This window comes from Micromys minutus (assembly GCF_963924665.1).
Source record: "Micromys minutus genome assembly, chromosome: X".
Taxonomy (NCBI): Eukaryota; Metazoa; Chordata; class Mammalia; order Rodentia; family Muridae; genus Micromys; species Micromys minutus.
In genome coordinates, this window is record NC_137970.1 from 91,127,483 (window position 1) to 91,139,759 (window position 12,277).

Sequence of the window (12,277 nt, forward strand, 5' to 3'; positions counted from 1 at the left end):
GAACTTATTCATAAATACAACATTTTTAGAATACGACCAGACATAGGCTTCAGAGGATCTGAAAATGGAGGCAATGGGCTGAGAGGAAAATAAGCTGGACATTGTGACAGAGGCAGGCAGATCTCTAGGAGTTTAAGGCCAGCCTGGTCTACAGAGTGAGCTCCTGGCTGGCCAGGGCTACCCAGTGAGACTCTGTCTTTAAAAGAAAAACAGAAACAGGAAAAGAGAAATGAAAATAGTGGGGTGACCCTGGAGCTTTGCACACCATCTGAACGGGGGGTACATTCTGTAGTTGGAGTAAAGGGCCTCAGAGGATGAGTAAGGTCAGAGAAAATACCAGTGCCTGAGCAGAGGGTACGTAGTAACCATTCACTGAATGCCTGGGGTGTTTGACAACTATCTTACTAGAGGTATAAAGATCAAGAAGGCACAAAGGTCCCTTTCCAAAATATCTGGAGGGGAAGCACCACAGACTAGTTGGGATAAAGTTCTGGGGACATCTGTGACAGTTGTGACAGGGCTGAGGCATTGCCAGTTTGAAGGGACAGGTGGAGGCCACAACCACAGTGAGTTCTCCTAAAGGCTTGGAAGGATTTATAGGGTTTGAAATGCTCTCCTATGAAGTTAAATCATCAGTGCTTTAAAAATTTGATTTTCTATCCATGTCACACGTGTGCAGGTGCCCAATGAGCCACCTGACACGGGTGCTGAGAATCAAACTTGACCTTCTGAGAGAGCGCATGCACTGTTAACCACTGAGCTATCTCTCTAGCCCCACAAGTCCTTTTACTGTTTTTTAATTTTAAGCGGTGGTGTTATATACCCTTAGTCTAGACTTAGGAACAGAAGCAGGCAGGTCTCTGAGTTCGGGGCCAGCCTGATTTACAGAGTGAGTTACAGGATAGCCAGAGCTACATAGAGAAAACAGCCTCATCCCCACACACACAAATATTTTGAAACATGATCTTGCCAAGTTGCCTAGGCAGGCCTCAAACTTGTGATCCCCCTGCCTCCAAGTGCTGAGAGCACATATGTGTGCTACCACACCCAGCTCTGTACAGTGATTTCACATCACTTGAATCATTATTATCCACAACCATAAATACAATGGGAATCCAGGTTCTAGACACTAAAATGCAGAGTTATGCCTTTCTGTAGACCCTATCTGAGGCCTCCACTCTTCCAGATGCCCTGGAAGCATTGGCAAAGGCATGTGCTGGAAGGCTGTGTGAATCCTGGCATGTGTGTGTTGGACAGGTCTTGGCAGCTAGCAAGAGGTTTCTAATTTCTATTGAGGTTTAATCCTTTCCTTTCATAGCATTACCGACCCTTTAACATCTGTGTCCTCACCCTGGTCACTTCCCATCCTGTGTATTACACAGAGGGCAGCGCCATCCTCTCAGCTGCACAGGATGTTCTCAGGCTGATGCCAAGAGCAAATCAAGCCCAGTCAGCACTTCTGCCAGCTCCCAGAGACACGGGTTACAGCAGCGTGCCTGGGAGTGGGCAATAAAGGCTGGGAGAAACATTATCGGCACCTGAACTTCCTGGTTACAGACCATCTGGCTCATAAAAACCTGTGTGTGTGTGTGTGTGTGTGTGTGTGTGTGTGTGTGTGTGTACACTAGTGAGTGTGTGGGGGGAGGTTGAGGTTTCCCTTCCCCCAAGTGTTAGCAGTAAACAAGAATACTCCCTGCCCAAGATAACAAGATGAAGGCTCTCCTGCAGGACTCCACACTGTGCTTTGCTTTTTGCCAGAAAGAAATCCTGTCACCCAGGCTTGGACTGGTTGATTCATTCAGTCACCAATGGCTGATCTTTGTACTGAGTGTTGAGTGGGGTGGAGAACTTTCAGCCTAGGTGTCAGCAATGAACATTCATCTGTGCAGTGATATCAGAAAAAGGCATCAAAAACATGGCCCCAAAGTGTACATGAGAACTCACACCTGATCAGCTGCCTAAGGAAGAAAGACTGGTATGTATATATAGCCTTCAAGTAGACCAAGTTCATCCAAAGCTTACACAGGGAGGATGGCCAGAATGCTGGGTGGTTTTCCACCAGGAAACATTGGGCCAATCCTGGCTCAGTCAGCAAGAGGCCCAAATACAGGCCTAATGTTTCACGGCTTACCCACTTGCTCAATGTAACCAAAGACTAAAATGTAGATTCCAAGACAGACATGGCTTGTGCCTGTACTTGGGAAACTGAGACGGTAGGATGGTTGTGGATTCTAGGCCAGCTTGAGAGATGGTGAGACAGACAAAAATAAGACAGGACAGAAAGGTACCCTCCAAGGGTTCATATGAAATCACCCCCAGAAGTAGGTTCCAAGGCAGAATAAAAGGATTTGCACTGGAGCCCCATCCCCCACCCCAGGCCTATAGAGTAGTCCCAGCCTCTCTGGAAAGCCTTCAACTATCAATTACAGCCCATGGAGCATGGCCAAATGGATAAAGGGCTAAGCTACTGTGTTCTGGACTTCCTCCTCCAGCTTTCTTCTTCTCTTTAGGCTTGAGTGCTGGCCAGATGTGCCTTCGAGAATCAGGGAAAGTGTTTTCTGCCCAGCCAGAAAGGGACTACCAACCTATGGGAGGACTCGTGTTGTCAGTTGATTCCCAGGACACTCAGTCGAGGGGGAAGGAATGCTTTGGTGCCAGCCCGGGTGAACTCTAAAATCTAAGCACTGCCATCAAGGCAGCAGAATGGAGGTTCCTCAGTGAATGCTAAAGGGAAGCTGGAGGCAGGAGGGTCATTAGGGACCTAGAAGTGTACTTGGTCGTGTAGGTGGGTTTTCTCCTCTTGGCCCGTGACAACTGATTGCTGAATTTTTTTCAGAAACCGTGTTAACCAGCTAAACACAGTTACTAAATACACAGGAGGGCTGGGGAGGTAAAGGGCTAAGGGTGAGGATTTGAATCTTCAGAACCCATTTAGAACCTTCAACTGTTCACCTGTAATTCCCAGTACAGAGAAGGCGAAGGCAGTAAGTTTCTGGAACAAGTTGGCTAGTCTGACTAGATGAGCCTGAGAGCTTAGGTTCAGTGAGAGTCTGCCTCAATGTATAAAGTATAGAAAGACTGAGGAACTTTCCGCGCTACCCGGGGACGGGTCCATATGGCGTTGTTCTTGGTTTCCATCGTAACTTAAAAGGGAAACTTTCACAATGTCCCGAGCCCTTGATGTCCTGCAGATGAAGGAGGAGATGTCCTCAAATTCCTTGCTGCAGGAACCCACTTAGGTGGCACCAACCTTGACTTCCAGATGGAGCAGTACATCTACAGAAGGAAAAGTGGCGGTATCTACATCATAAATCTGAAGAGGACCCGAGAGAAGCTGCGGCTTTGAGCTCGCGCTATTAGCGTCCTCTCTTCCAGGAACACTGGCCAGCGAGCTGTGCTGAAGTTTGTTGCTGCCACAGGAGCCACTCCAATTGCTGCCGCTTCACACCTGGGACCTTCACTAACCAGATCCAAGCAGCCTTCAGAAAGCCACGGCTTCTAGTGGTGACGGATCCCAGGGCTGACCACCAGCCCCTCACAGAGGCCTCTTATGTCAACCTGCCCACCATTGCTCTGTGTAACACAGACTCTCCCCTGCGCTATGTGGACATTGCCATCCCGTGCAACAACAAGGGAGCTCACTCAGTGGGTCTGATGTGGTGGATGCTGGCCCGGGAGGTACTCCGCATGCGAGGTACTATTTCCCGTGAGCACCCATGGGAGGTTATGCCTGATCTTTACTTCTACAGAGATCCAGAGGAGATTGAGAAGGAGGAACAGGCTGCTGCGGAGAAGGCTGTGACCAAGGAGGAATTCCAGGGTGAATGGACCGCACCAGCTCCTGAGTTCACTGCTGCTCAGCCTGAGGTGGCTGACTGGTCTGTGGGTGAGCAGGTGCCCTCTGTGCCCATCCAGCAGTTCCCCACAGAAGACTGGAGTGCGCAGCCAGCCACTGAGGACTGGTCAGCAGCTCCTACAGCGCAGGCCACTGAGTGGGTTGGAGCCACCACTGCGTGGTCCTGAGCTGCTCACCACACACCCGAGGAAAGGGGGGAAAAGGTGGAAGGAAAATAAAGTTTCTAAAAGAGAGACAAAAAAAAGACTGAGGAAGACATCAGATGTTAACCACAGGCCTTGACAGACAGACACACACACACTCCCACAAATGTAAACATGTATATACACATGCACATATACCATATACATAATAAAAGAAGAAAAAATGCATGTATTGTTGGGGAAAGTACTTTAACAGCATGTTCAAGGCCCTGGATTCAATCAATCTCTAGTATTACCAAAGTAAAAAAACAAAAGAAATACATAAAATTAAAATCCCATCAAAAACCAAGATGATTGATGTTTCAAGCTCATCACTTTCCAATCGTTTTACTGTATTATATTACCCATGTGCCTGAAATTATTTATATCATGATACCCAAGGAGTTGAAATGTAAACGGATGGGCATTTGCCCCTTTCCTGAATATTTCACATTGAAAAGGCCAGCTTGAAACTAGCCATGGTAGCAAGATTTAAAGTTCAGAAATCCGTGAAAGCTATAAACCAGAATCTGACTCAATGCTCTGCTGACTAAATCTAAGAAAGTAATGGGAGGAAACATTATTCAGACTAAACCAAAAGGTTTCCATATGTTACACCGTGAATAAACCAGAGAAAGAGAGTAACAGAGCAAGGGAGGGGATAGCTACCAGTGTTTGAAAATCATTAGCCTATTAACCAAAGAAATTGCCTTCATTGCTGACAAATGGCATTCTACTATTTTTTCCAGTTCACACTACCTTTCCAGTGCAAGTCTTAACCAGTATTCATGCCAGGACTGTATTGGCCTATTGCAAGTACAGATGAATGAGTTGGCAAAAATGAAAGCATTTTGTGAGAATCATGTTAAAAATATATGTAACCAATATATGCCTATTATATGATATATGTGCACTATACATCTGGTCTAGGAACTCAATTTGTGATTACCTTTATAGTACACACACATACACACACACACACACACAGAGAGAGAGAGAGAGAGAGAGAGAGAGAGAGAGAGAGAGAGAGAGAGAGAGAGAGATTTCCCCTAAGAGACTTGGCTATTAAACATTTAGCAGCACTGACTAAGTAAGCCCAAGGTTCAAACCACTTTGGCACCAGAAATACAAAGGTCAAAGGTTCTAGAAGTACTTCAACCCTGACCAAACTTAAGAAGACAGGCATGTGAGGAGAAAACACGTGTGTGTGTCTCTGTGTGGGTTGATTTTTTTTTTTTTTTGAGACAGGGCTTATTATATAGTCTTGACCAGCACAGAACTCAGAGGTGTTTATGTGTGTGTGTTTTATAGATTTATTTATTATATATAAATTCACTGTAGCTGTCTTCAGACATACCAGAAGAGGGCATCAGTTCCCATTACAGATGGTTGTGAGCCACCATTGGGTTGCTAGAATTTGACCTCAGGACCTCTGGAAGAACAGTCAGTGCTCTTAACCACTGAGCCATCTCTCCAGCCCATGTGCGTATATTTAAAGCAACCAATAAACACCTTTTAAATGTTCCTAGGCTATAAAACACAAGAAGGCAGAGACTTTGCCCTTTTCATTCCTAGCAGGTTCTTTGGCACCAAACAGGTACTTGGCAGACACTGAAAGAGGCGCTCTTTCCATTTTTCTTGAAAACTAAATAAAATGCAATAGTCCTTTCAGCGAATTGACATTATTCTAACTTCATTACAACATCACCCAGAAATGGCCCTGATTAGAGAGCTGTCCCTATCCTTGTTAACCTAGAAAGTACAAGTCTCTGGGGCCCCCTGCTCTAAGTCAGTGTATCCTAACAGTACCTCATCTGCATCAGATTTTGATGGTGCCTGACTGGTAAGCCCCCTGATATGCTTCTTGTGGCAGCTCACGGAAGACCTGACTGGCTCCTCCACAGGAAAGGCACCAAGCTAACAGAATGCCTCTCTGCCTTGTCAATAGGCCTCACTGCCCTAGCTGCTGGCTGTGGTCTGTACAGACTGAAGAAAACAAATCAGGGAGGGATGAGGGCAAGGAAATCAATAGGGAAAAGCCTAGAAAACGTCCATCCAAATGAGAGGCCAAGCATCAAGCAGATTGCCTGACCACAAACTTCCGACCTTTCCAGTATTGTTGAGAAACCTTGAACAAGCTGTTTTGTTTCTGAATGTGATAAAGGGGTCTACTCCAGAAAGTACTCTCTACCTTGTACTACCACAATGACAAGAGTTACTGCTACCATAGGCATCTGCAACCTGAGAAGAGAAAGAGAATTATGATATCCTACAGGATGGGCATTATTTGGGAGAGAAATTTTTTTAAAGATCTATTTGTTTATTATATATAAGTACAATGTAGCTGTCTTCAGACAAACCAGTAGAGGGCATCAGATCCCATTACAAATGGTTGTGAGCCACCATGTGGTTGCTGGGATTTGAACTCAGGACCTCTGGGAGAGCAGTCAGTTAACCATTAAGCCATCTCTCTAGCCCAAGAGGAGTGTTTTGAATAGCAGAATTTCACTTTAAGAGGAAGCAAAACTATGTCTAAGCCACCCTCTCTTGGCGAGGCAGGCTGAAAGGATGCTGCAGATTCTCAAAAGCTGTGGATAAATTCCCTGTTGGCCTGTGTGCCTTATGATCCATCCCTCAAACACACGGTGGCTTTTTTCTTTTTCCTCTCAGATTTGTTTACATTTCATCAGGGGCAAGTGTGCACTCACATGTACGTGTGCGTGAATGCACACCTCAGTGCATGTGTGGAGAATAGATAGCAACTTTTTGGAGTTGGTTACCACCTTCCAACTTAATTGACGTAGGGTCTCCCTTGTTTCTCTGTAGTGCTGTATATGCCTTACTAGCTGATCAGCCAGCATCTAGATAATTCTCTTGTCTCTGCCTTCAACCTCACTATAGGAATTCAGCTTTGGACATGGGTTCCAGGAACCCAAACACAGGTCATGAGGCTTGTGTTCCAAGCCCTATTATCCACAGAGCCATTCCTCTGACCCTATGGTGCAACTTTTTGTTCCTCTTTTGTTCTCATGTCCTCCCAGCATCCGGCTCCAGTTCTTACTCACACACATAAACACAAACGTTCTCCCCATACTTTGAACTCACTGCCTCAAGACAGGCAATATCCGGTAAAACCAAGGCCTCCCTGCTTTCTGAAAAGAGGCAAAAAGCTTCTTCTAGGGACCTCCACCCTCGACACTTCCCAGGAAAAAGGCAGATTCCGAGGCCCATGATTTTAGGAACAGTCTGTCCCAGTTGAAATGTCAGATCAAGTTGTTAGTCTTAGTCTTCTTTGTCCCTCTTTCTCTCTCCCCATTTTTGTGTTTAGAATAGAAAACAGGGCACCCTAAATACTTTTAATTGTTTTTGTTTTATATCGTTGGTTTGTTTTATGCTTTTTTTGAGACAAGGTTTCTTTGTATAGTCTTGGCTGTCCTAGAACTAGCCTTGTAGATCAGGATGGCCTGGAACTTGGAGATCCACCTGCCTCTGTCTCCTGAGTGCTGGGGCTAAAGGTGTGCACTATCACCGCCTGGCCAACTTGCTGTGTTTTTAAAAAGACCTATTTGTACTTATTTTAAGTACATATGCATGTCTGTGTATATACATGTTGGGGGTTGCCCTTGGAGGCCAGACGAGGCTACTACATCTTCTGGACTTGGAGTTACAGGCGGTTTTGAACCCTTCAACATGAGTGCTCAGAACCAAACCCTGGTCCTCTGCAAGAGCAGCAAATATACCTACCTGGCTTTGCTGTTGTTGTTTTGAGAGACAGAGTTTCACTCTATATCCCAGACTGTCCTCAGACTTCCTGTGTAGCTCATATTGGCTTCAGACTTTTAGCGATCTGTCTGCGTTAGCCTCTTGGGCAGTACAGGTGTGTGCCACCAGCCCATATGTTTTATGGTGTTTAGAAGAGCACTTATAAGAGTAACAAGGCAGGCATTGTTGGACCCTGGCTCTGCAGGGCAATAAGAAGTGGAGCCTCCTTAATGGTAGTTTCTTCCTCCTACTTGTTTGTTCAGGTTGCTTCCAACTGCCTCCAATTGTGATTCTAAGTTCATGGCCTGACCTTCAAAACGAGGCTGTCATTAAAACAGCATTTGCCATGTGTCAGACACTGGGCCTAAAAGTCACATCCACTTGAGCCTGGTAGCATGAATAGGTTGTACAGGCACCCAAATGGTTCTTTTTTTAAAAAAAGATTTATTTATTATTATATATGAGTACACTGTAGCTGTCTTCAGACACACCAGAAGAAGGCATCAGATCCCATTACAGATGGCTGAGAGCCACCATGTGGTTGCTGGGAATTGAACTCAGGACCTCTGGAAGAGCGGTCAGTGCTCGTAACCACTGAGACATCTCTCCAGCTCACCTTAATGGTTCTTAAATGATCGGGTGAATAAATCTTCAGAACAAGCTGAAAAGCAGATATTATTAGTTCCTGTATCAAAAATGGGGAGACCGAGGCTTAGAGAAGTTAATCAACTTGCAGACGAATCAGTTAATAAGAGTTAGGCTCCAGATCCAGATCTCTGGGATTCTAAATCAAAAGGAGGTTGTTACATGGCTCTTCAAGTTCTGGCCCAGCAGACATGGCCCTGAAACATTAGTGGTTCTTTATTCCCAGAGAGATACTATAGTCTTCAAGGAGGAGGCCCCACATGCCAGCTCCTTTACCTGCTAGCCACCCCCTCTTGGAAGTCCTTTATTCTCCAGAGACAGCAATATAAAGAAAGAAATATGCACACTCATCCTGAGATAATCAAATCCATAACCACCCACCAACACTGGGCTATGGAGGAATTTCTCGGAAGTCCTGGTAGTATTAGAAGTTCCTTTTAGGGACTGGAGAGATGGTTCAGTGTTACTGCTCTTCCAGAGGTCCTGAGTTCAATTCCCAGCAACCACATGGTGGCTCACAATCATCTGCAATGGGATCTGATGCCCTCTTCTGGTGTGTCTGAACACAGCAACCGTGTACTTAAGTGTACTTAATATATAACACATAAATAAATCTTAAAAAAAAGAAGTTCCTTTCAGGAAACTACTTCCACAGAGAGCACCCTGCCTTCCACTGTGCGGGCCTTTCTGTGCCCACTGACCTCTTGTGGGCAGAGTATAAATTCAGTGTGTTGGACAGTCTTGTGGGGATGGAACTTGGCTAGTTATCGGTCTAATTCAGCTCTCCTGGAGTCGATTAGTTGTTTTTCTCACTTCTAAGATCTCAGCCCTACTTTAAACCATAGGAGGTCTGGGAATAAGCTCAGTTGGTAGAGTGACTTGCAGGAAGCCCTGAGTTTGATCCCCAGTACTGCATAAAACCAGTGTGGGTGTTCACACCTGTAATCCCAGCACTCTGGGGGTGAAGGCAGGAAAGTCTAGAGTTCAACGTCATCCTTGGTTACATTGTGAGTTTGAAGCTAGCCTAGACTATATGACATCCTGTATCAGAAAAAAAAAATGGAAAGGAAAAGGAAAAAAAAAAAAAAAACAGAAAACGTTTTCACATAGGGAAATTTATGTTCCCAATTTGGCACTCATGACATTCTTGGGACCATCATTATTTGAGATTCGGTAACAGCCTTAATCAACATATTTTTCCAGGTCACAGAACACAGAAAACATTTCTCTACCAAAACTGAATTAAGAAGAGAAGTCTGAGAGGCAGGTGAGGGGACTCATGTCAATTATTCTAGAGTTTAGAAGATGAAGACCGGAAGCTTGTCATGAGTGGGAGGCCAACCTGGGCTACATATTGAGTTCTAGACCAGCATAAGAAACACAGCAAAATTTTGGTCTCAATTAATCAACCAATTAACCAGCCAATGGAAGAGACTGGGATTGAGGGTTTAGTTCACCATAGAACACTTTCTCAGCATGCATAAGGCTCTGGATTCTATTCTCAACACCAAAAGGTTCTGAGAGAAAGGGAGGGAGGGAGGAAGAGAGGAAGGGAAGGAAGGAGAGGGGAGAATGCCTCTTTTGAGAGAATTGCTTCAGCTTTAGCCTGGCTGCTCTGAAAGCAGAAGCATCAGCATCTCAGGATTTCTCACATCCTCCTCTAGCAGCTGGGGTGGCAAAACTGCTGGTCTACTAGAAAAGCCGTTGCAGGAGCTGGAGTGACTTAGAAAACTGTCCCTTTGTTCCAGATACTGTCGTATCCATCCGCAGAAATGAGCAGTTGAGAAAGGGTCCTATATGCCTGTCCCCGAGCACAGGACAGAGTTCTGAGAGCCCTGCTCCGCTTCTATTCACTGTTTAGAGATCATGGTGACAAGCTACCAGCAGAGTTGAGTAGCAAAGCGCTTGCCTAACAACTAGGAGACCCTGGGTTCCATTTCCTGCATGAAAAGAAGAGGAGAGAGGAGGAAGGGAAGAAGCAGATCACAGTCTCACTCAGATCTGGAGAAAAAAACAGATTGCCTAGAGTATTTGAGACCATGTGAGTCTGTCCCAGGCCATAGACAGGATGCTTCTGCAGAGCTAAGTTGTGAGACAGGAGCATCTGCCTTCTGTCTCTCATCACACCTTGTTCGCTTCCCTCCTGTTCCTTCTCATCCATACTTCAATGACTTCATGCAACAAGCACTTACTTGAGCGATAAAGCACATGCCAAATTGTGCTAGGTATTGGCACAAAACTGCTGGCTTCAAGGAACTCAACTTGAGAGGTACCAGGGAGGGGGTGGTATGTCCAATAGATGTCTATGAAGAGGGACAGGGGCTTCAAAGAGTCTGGAAAGTTGGGAAAGGCACCTGAGGCTCTGTAGGGGTGATAAAGGAGAGTCAGCAGGGAGTAAGGTACTTTCCCAAAGAGGCGGGCTGGGGGTGGGGCATGTACAAAGAAGGCCCTGGAAGGAAGGCGGCATGCTCAATGACTTTAAGTAGTGAGTATTACTAGAATGGCAGGTGTTGTGAAGCCAGGTAGGCAAGGCAGGGTTGAGAGGGATGGCAATGGAAAGAAACCCTACTTCACTCTGAAGGCAGCAGGAAAGTCTTGGAGCCACTTTGAGTGGAGCACTGCGAGGATCCACACTGCTTGCCTGAAAGCAGTGTGGTTCTCAACCTGCCTAATGCTTTGACCCTTCAATATAATTCCTCATACATTTTCACTGCTATTTCGTAATTATAATTTTGCTTCTGTTATGAATAATAAGGAAACATATTATGTCCAGGATATCTGACATGTGACTCCCACGAAAGGGTTGGTTGACCCAGAAGGTGTTTAGACCCATAGGTTAAGGACTATTGCTTTAAAGGAACTCCACTCTGGATGTGGAAACGTATGTAGTAGCCCATCTGGTCTAGAAATAGTGGGAGGGCAGAGTATTAAGGCAGGAAGAGAGGCTGCTGGCTCACGTGGCTTTGAAAACTAACTAAGATGCTGAGGGGTGAAGAGATGCAGGAATCCGAGAACCCTTAAAAAAGTGGAGCCAACAGGGTGGTTTGGGGAAGATGGGGGGAGGGATTATGCCAATAAAATCTGGTCTTTGGCTTGAGTTAAGTGGGTACCAGGGAGTAGCATTCACTGAAACTGAGAAGACATTCCGAGACAAGGGATAATAGAAGCCACTGTGGCTATGTGGGGCTGAAATGCCTGTGGGGCGTTGGAGTAGAGATGAGAAATAGACACTTGACCATGAAAGTGTCTCACTCAGCAGCAGCAAAGACTGAGCTGAAGATATACATTTGGGCATCTTTACCGTGAGGTAGTGTGTTAATATCAGGAGGAGGGTAGCTGAGCCCATGATTATGAATACAATGAATGAGAAGAGGGCTAAGAATGGACCTTTGGTGATCACAAGCGGCTAAGGACTGGAAAGTAAGAGAGGGCACTCCAAGTGTCCCAGCCCTAGGGAGGCTAAGACAGAAGCATTTGCAAATATAAGGTCAGTCTGTACTACATCTGAGACCACGCTTCCAGAAACGAAAAGGATAGTTGACGAATAAAAGGGAGGAAATGGCAGAGGTGAGAAGGGAACTTTATTGAAAATCTCTTCACATTTGTTTGCCTAAGACATTGGCTTTGCCAGAAAGAGGAGACGGTGATAAAGTCCAAGGAGAGGTGAGGGGACCCATATCTGAGCACTTGGGCTGCAGGATGAGCTCACTGAGGAGCAGACTTCATTTTTTCTTTTATTGATTTTTATTTTACCTGTAGCAATGTTTTTGCCTACATACAGTCTGTGAACCTGGTGTATGCAATACCAGTGCAGGCCAGAAGATGGCATCAG

The 12,277-nt window shown here is 45.6% G+C and overlaps 1 pseudogene across 1 annotated transcript; it reads left to right on the forward strand.

Moving 5' to 3' along the window:
- Positions 1–3,164: 3,164 nt before the first annotated feature.
- Positions 3,165–4,023, forward strand: LOC308414492 (small ribosomal subunit protein uS2-like; annotated as a pseudogene). Its single transcript has one exon. The product of its transcript is annotated as a small ribosomal subunit protein uS2-like (transcript).
- Positions 4,024–12,277: the final 8,254 nt, after the last annotated feature.